Source organism: Eptatretus burgeri, chromosome 1, assembly GCF_056783735.1.
Source record: "Eptatretus burgeri isolate ZD-2024b chromosome 1, Ebu_testis_v1, whole genome shotgun sequence".
NCBI lineage: Eukaryota > Metazoa > Chordata > Myxini > Myxiniformes > Myxinidae > Eptatretus > Eptatretus burgeri.
Window position 1 is genome coordinate 137,136,677 of NC_140961.1, and position 7,379 is coordinate 137,144,055.

The window sequence follows — 7,379 nt, forward strand, 5'->3', positions numbered from 1 at the left end:
ACCAGTTTCATGTATATCTGACTCATAGTCTCTGAGATATAACGAACTTCGTTTTTTTATTGTTTTCGACCAGGGTTCATTCAAAGTCTATCTTCTCCGACAGTTTTCATTGGATTCGGCTGGAAATTTTTGACAACATGGCTGAATGTACTGCCCACAGTCGCTCGTGGCCCAATTTTTGATTTTCGAAAATTTTTTTTTATGATTTTTAAAAAATTTCAAAAAAATTCAAAGTCCCGTTGCTAGGCAACGGATGGGTCCATAACAACGGTTTTCATTTGCACACAACTAGGTCATGGTATGAACCGACCAACCAAGTTTCATCGAAATCGCCATTGTATTAACGGAGCACTGGACCGAACAGACAGACAGACAAACAAACAAACAGGGGTGAAAACATAACCTCTATCCACCTTCAGTGGCAGAGGAAATAAAGGTGAGAAAGCCTGAAAGGAAAGCAGATGGGAGTTGGAAGGGAGGCAAAATTTGGCCACTTTGGTATCCATAATATGTAAATGTTATAACTTGAGCCACCAGTCTACCCAGAGTAGCTCATTACTAGTGTGTCAATATAATAAATTAACCTTTGACTCTGACTGCAACTGGACTGAACAGCATCAGGTCACGTGTTCTAAAAACTTGCTCTGCTGCTCTTGCACATCCTGTCTCTGTCTTTTTCATCCTGTCATTTGTGCTCACTCGGTCATCTTCCATCTCTTTGGAAATCTGCCAACATCACTGCATTACATAAAAAAGGTTCAAAATCTGATCCCCTGAACTACAGACATATCAGCTAACTTCCAATCATCAACAAGGTCATATTGTTACGGGGCCGGGACGTCGGCCACCAGCATGACCACGAGGTGGAGCCGCAAGTCGACTCGACCGATCGCCCGGAATTCAGATCGTACTTCTCCGGAAAAGTCCGGAGAAGACACGTCCCTTTTAGACCGAAATCCGCCAATGGGTAGACCACGTGGGGTAGGGTCGATTGCCAACTTCAATTTACCTAAGTACCCACGTGGTCCAACTACCGGGGAATTTCACCCTCGACGGAACTCGTACGAAACCGAGCCGCTTGGCGAGCTCGTTCTGTGTGCGATCCCGAGCAGTTTTGATCGCCGAGAACCGTCGGACCGAATTATCCCGTTATGGTGGCACAACGGCCTTGCTAGATTCCAACACGCCCGACATGCTCAGTCAATGCAGAAATGGACACGGACGAGCTGAGTACATTTAACAAATGGGGTTTATTTATAATAAAGCAATGGGGGCCGAGGGAACACAGAAGACAGAGCTACACCGAATATCAGAGATGCAATTATATTTACAGCACAGGCACTTATACAATTTTACTACTTACAAGACGGGCACACACACACACACACACACACACACACACACACACACACACACACACACACACACACACACACACACACACACACACACACCCAAAGATGATCGGACCCATTGGTCTTTATTGAGGCTTATCTCGGATCTGCCTGCCTCGTACGGTCTTCAAGGACCAGGTCCTCGGGGCCGAACTGGACCCCTTGCACGATCCGGAGGATCCAAGCTTGCGAAGCCGGCAGGGCGAAGGCTGGCGGGAGAAGACCCTCCGTCCGCAGACGCTTCCCAGAACTCGTGCGCGACCAGGACAGCCGGAGAACCACAAGCAACTGCGCTGAAGAACAACGCGTAGAACGACAGGATAGCAACTGCCAGAACCAACAAGAAGCTTTTGTTTCCGTCTCCCTCTTCCCTTTTTATCTCTCTCGGGCGCGCCTCGCTTCCATCTGCCATCGGTGGGGGCTGGCGCATTCCATTCCCCCCGCGAGCTGATTTTATGCCCATATTAGGCGAGGAATTCGGTTCTCACCACACCCGCATTCCAGCGAGCTCGTGGAGGATGCTGGGAGCAGAGGATTTTCGCTGGTCAGTCGTTGCATCGCTGTAACGGTCGTTGCACTGCTTGTTGCTGATGTTTTCCAATCAAAATCCTAACTATAAAAATAAATCACAGTGCAGGAATATTTAATTACCCATTAGACATGGGACGGGACCCTAACTGGCAACATGTACTTACCGATATAACTGAGCGAAAGGACCTGAATGTTGAGTGCGATAGCTTTCCAAATCCGCAACAATATAACCCATCATCGCAGTTGATATGAAATCTTTCCTCTTCTCCAACAACCTCATCTCAGATCACCAACTTGGTTTCAGACTAGGTCACTCCACCTTGTACGTGCTGCTTCGACACTCCCAACAAATACGTCTCTGGACATATTTCAAACTTATGATACAGTCTGGCATCCTGCCTTACTCTCCAAACTGTCTGCCTCTGGCATCCAAGGCCAACTGCACACATGGATTACTGACTTTCTCTACTCTCGGAGACAACGTGGCACTCAACGGAATCCTTTCATCTCCACTCCCTGTTAAGGCTGGAGTGCCGCAAGGCAGTGTTCTGGGCTCAGTCCTATTCTTGATTGTCATCAATGATCTCTCCTACTCTGGAGAATTCTCTTTATTTATTTTGTGATGACTCCACCCTCTGCCGTGGAATCCTTCATCCTTCAGATAGGAAGGCTGTAGCCTCTTCCCTCTCTACAGATCTTGACAAAAATCACAAACTGTTCAAACACTTGGAATATGTCTTTCAATCCTGACAAATCTCACATTCACTATCTCTCTCCGAAAGGACCATCTGGCAAACCCTCCTATCTACTTTCTTAACAAGCCTCTTGAGGAGGTCCAGTCATTCAAACTCTTGGGTCTCACTATCAGCCATGATCTTCCCACAGCTTGATGGAGGACTGCTCTCCCTTCTGGGCTGGTTCCCCTGCCTCCCATCTTGTTCAGCTTGATGCCACGGAAACCAAGGCCTTCAAGATTATTGGAATCTCCCACGATGAAACCGAGTCTATGGGCTTATCACTTTGCCATCGCAGACTGGTTGGTGGTCTATCTTCAACCGCCTCCTTTCTGGTCTTGCACCCTCTGCGTTTTATCCCGCCACCCCCACTCCCCCAGGTCTCTGCAGGGCTCACACAGCCCACCATCAACCCCTTTCTGTTGAAACGACCTAAATCCAGGATCACTGCTAACCTCCACTCATTTGTTCCTCTTTTTTCAATCAACTTCTACATCCTCTTCAATGTCATTCTTCCCTCCAAGTCTTCAATGTAGCTATTCATCACCATCTAAGATCGATCCCAATCCAAAACCATCTTTTCTACCCTCGTTAATCACTCCTTCCAATTTACCAGTTTTTCCTCCTTGGAGTTCCCTTTTCCGTGCATGCGTTTTGTGTCCTGTTCTTAGCTCACCTGGACTTCAGTCAGGTGAACTTTTGCGATCGAGCAGTGTCCGTAGGTGAGTCAGTCAATCAGTCAAGGAGTCCGTAAACACTTGTCATTATTGCTTGAACCACACACGATTTTGATGAAACTTTGCCACAAGCTTCATATCTGATGCCGGCGAAGGTGTCTTGACTACATCAAAATGTGTGCCCATTAACGGCCTCCACGGGGGGGGGGGGGGGGGGTTGACCCCTCTAAAATAGGTATTTGCTCTCTTCTCCAAAACTACACACACAATTTCGATGAAACTTGACCACAGCATTCATCACCCATGATGTACCAAAGTTTGTTCACGACATTAAATTTTTTTTTAAAACATCGGGGTCAAAGGGGGTGGTGCGGGGGTTGAGTGACTGTTTCTCCGAATCCAAGTGAGCTTCAGGGCACGTGGTCCTGCTTTTGTCTGTTACGTCTTAATCCGTTCAGTGTGTTCGCTCTTCCATGAGCCTCGACGATGTATCCAAAAAAAAAGTTCTTAAATCATGCAACTCGTCATTCATGTTACATGGAGATCCAATGAGCTTTTCACCATTATGTGTATTTATTTATGGCATAAACAAGGTGAGTCACTCCCAATCTTTATGGCTTACCCCCGTAAGCAAATAATTATGCCATGACTTGTTGCAAAAGTGGAAATGATGGGCTGGGGAGGAAGGTTGTGATGTCAGTGTTTACTTGTAGACTTTAGTTACAATTTTACCCACTTTCCTAACTTTGTGGGTAATGTGATAAAGGTCAATCATGCAGTTTAAGAGTTGTGGAATAAGCTTCAACAAAGCTGACATTTCAACTTCTCTTTTTGAAAAAAGGCCAATTAAGTTGTGGAGCATAAAATTGGATTTACTATTACAAATCTTTTAAAATTATTTAATGGCATGGCTCATCAATTTAACATAAAGCAAAGATTTATTCCATACAAAAATCAAGGCTTTAGGCTGACACGATCACCTGGGAGGTGTGTATGCACAGCTCTAACCTGCTACCTCAGGTGTTTCACATACAAGGTGATTTATCAATGTGTGCCATCCCTCGGATGGACGTTGAACTGGATGTCCCGTCTGCTGACATTAGTAGGTGGACGTTAAAGATCCCACGGTGTCCTTCACGCGAAGTGTACGCGAGCTTTGACCAGCACCAGAAACAAACTCCAAATTCCTGCGTTTAAATCAAAGAACATCAAATTCAATTTGATCAAGGCTCATGGAAGAGGTGTATGACAGGATGAGCGTGACGTTGACGGTGATGGAACGCAGGGAATTGGCCTGCAAGTGGACAAAGAAATGTGGGGAGCAATGAAAATGCTGGTAACATAGGCAGGGACACTCAGGTCAGGGGAACAGAGTGAGCCAAGTATGGCATCTCCCGGGATGAGGCTGAAGTGTAAGGAGCGTTGCTCTCACATCGCAGGAAGATCGATGGCCTCTGTTCTTCTCAACCACCTCTTCTCCGCTCTTGCTCATCTGTTATTTCAGCCCTTAAACCCACTCCATGACACATGCTTCCAGTTAAACTTGCAAAATCCAGGCTTTCCAAAAACACAACTCTTTTCTTCCATTTGTGGAACCTCCTGAAAATGGTTCCATCACCCTCTTCCCTCCAGGGTGATGAGCAGGCAGTACTCCATATCATGAATATCCCCCATACCTGTTTGCAATCTCATTAAATATATATATATATATATATATATATATATATATATATATATATATATATATATATATATATACATATATATACATATATCTAACCCTATAACTGTTTCCTCCTCTCCTCTCTTTTCCTGTTTTCATTCCCTGGCTTATGGTATCACACAAGATTCTCCACAGGAAGCTATCGTAAATCCAAGTCAAGGCAGGCTGGCATCAATCGCAACCGTTATACTTTTTCACGAGAAACTAAACAAAGCATCCTTTGTGAGCATCATTTTACTACACCAAAATTATAACCGCTTCTGCTGTGATCTGCTTCATAATTACCTTTATTTGTTGCTCATCAAGTTTACCATATACTGCTTCATGATAAATTCATTCCAACTGCCTCAGTCTAATGCTATGTTTACCATCAAGTCAACCATATACTGCTTCATATATTGGAGTTGCAGCTGCACTGCATCAATCAAACATGCTCGATACATCTCGATGTGCTCACACACCGACTGCTACTCATGTCACAATTCAGATTGTGATGATATTTTGGTAAACTATGCTTCTGTACATTTCCTTAGCCAAGGATGGGTTTTAAATAACTTGGGTATTGTGGTTAAAATGTATAAATTATAGTTGTCCATGACCAAATTTGTGGCAAGTCATTTCCCCAAGATTGAAACAATCCCTTTGCTCAAGTCACTTGGAAAGCAGTTCCAATAGTTTGTAGCTACCACGTTCTGCTACACGTTTATTTAATCAGCATGTGGGTGTCTTGATCTCCGAGCATGCGACAATATATAAAAGCTAGTCCTTTTGTGATCTTCCCTCACTATTGCACACCTTGATAACCAAACTTCATGGGTAGAACTAACAATTTTGTTTATGGCCTTTAAATTTTCTCATTCCTTTTATTCTGTTCATCCCGATCAAAAGCATATGCCTGGTGTTGGCTTAATGGTTAAAGTGGTGGGCTTGGGATCCTAGGGTCCTGAGTTCAAATTCCGCTCAGCTGTTGAATTAATACCAGGTGGGGTTAACTCGGCCTGTCATCCTTCTGAGGTCGGCAAGATGAGTGCCAGCATGCTGGTATACTGTGTCGGAGTGGCGACCTGTCCAGGATTGTGCCCAAAAGCCAAGGAGACTGCTTAAGCAGCACCAACACTCTGCACACGGTATGGTCCCAATCTCCTCCAATCAAAAGCAGACTTTTGTCAAAGCATTTGCCATGGCACCTGACATCACAGCACAATAGCGGGTGGTGCTTCAAGCCTAAGCTTGATGGTCGATTGTAGGATGGGAGGGCCATAGAATAACAAAATCCTGTCACTCCCCCTTCCCATAATAAATCCAAGATATATTTCAGGGAAAGTTATTTTGCATTATAGATCTGAGGACCTCAACCTCATGATATGGGAATCCGCCCATTTTGAAATGGGACTTGTGGTAATGTACACTTGTGTGTTTATATAGTCGAGTGTCAGTGATTCATGCAAACTATTTGAAACTGGTGAAATGAAAACGAGTTGGACAAAATACTTTACCAAACAAACATTTATTATATGAAGATCAGGGAAGAAACAAGGGCAGGGAGTTAAAAAAAAAAAACAACAAAAAAAAAACGGCACAGGTATTGCAGCATGAAGGTGATAGACTATGGTAAAATAATCGAGAACGAATCTGCAGGCAGTTGAGGAGGACAATTGCAAATAAAACGCTTGCACGCGTGACACGACACGGAAGGTCGATACAAAGAAATAGATATGTACAAGTTTTAGTCCAACTCTATTCTGGTTTCCTAACCCACAATCTCGGTTTGAGGACAGAGTCGAGCATAAAGAAAACGCTATATTTAAATCTCCCATTAATTACAGTAGCCACTCAGTTCTCTCACCTACCAAGCCTACCACAACTTTGGTAGGTTTAAGCAACCTTTTATGAGGTCAAAGAAAAACAAGCTTACGTACAAATTAATATTTGGTTCTGAAATAAATTAGCTACTACACATGGATTTCACACATTAGAATACAGAATTTACAGGAGAATACTAGACGTTATCAAGGCGAGAGTCGGTCTACGTCGATGGGAAATTTGAAGTCTGCGGACAAGTTGAACAATCGGCTTTTATCAACGAAAATTTACTTTGCTTCTCATGCATGTAATCTTTCGAGTTGATAAAACCTTTTAAGTTGGAGGAAAAACAAATTGCGGATTTACCATCAAGGCCAAGAGGAAGAGAGTGAGCCAACTGTGAACCCGTTGGACTGAACACGACGACGACGACGACATGTTTTATTTCTCAATATTATCTAAGCAAAGCGCAAACTTCAAATCGATTGCCACTTCTTGACTTCCAATAGCATGAGAG

The 7,379-nt window shown here is 43.9% G+C and overlaps 1 protein-coding gene across 3 annotated transcripts in view; it reads right to left on the reverse strand.

Moving 5' to 3' along the window:
• Positions 1 to 6,550: 6,550 nt before the first annotated feature.
• The window catches only part of LOC147035562 (bromodomain-containing protein 2-like), a 93,505-nt gene continuing 92,676 nt past the window's right edge, over positions 6,551 to 7,379 (reverse strand). For all 3 annotated transcript variants that reach the window (XM_085899877.1, XM_085899874.1, XM_085899870.1), the window contains one exon: positions 6,551 to 7,379. This exon is cut by the window's right edge and continues 3,407 nt beyond it. The gene's annotated coding sequence lies outside the window, so the exon portion shown is untranslated.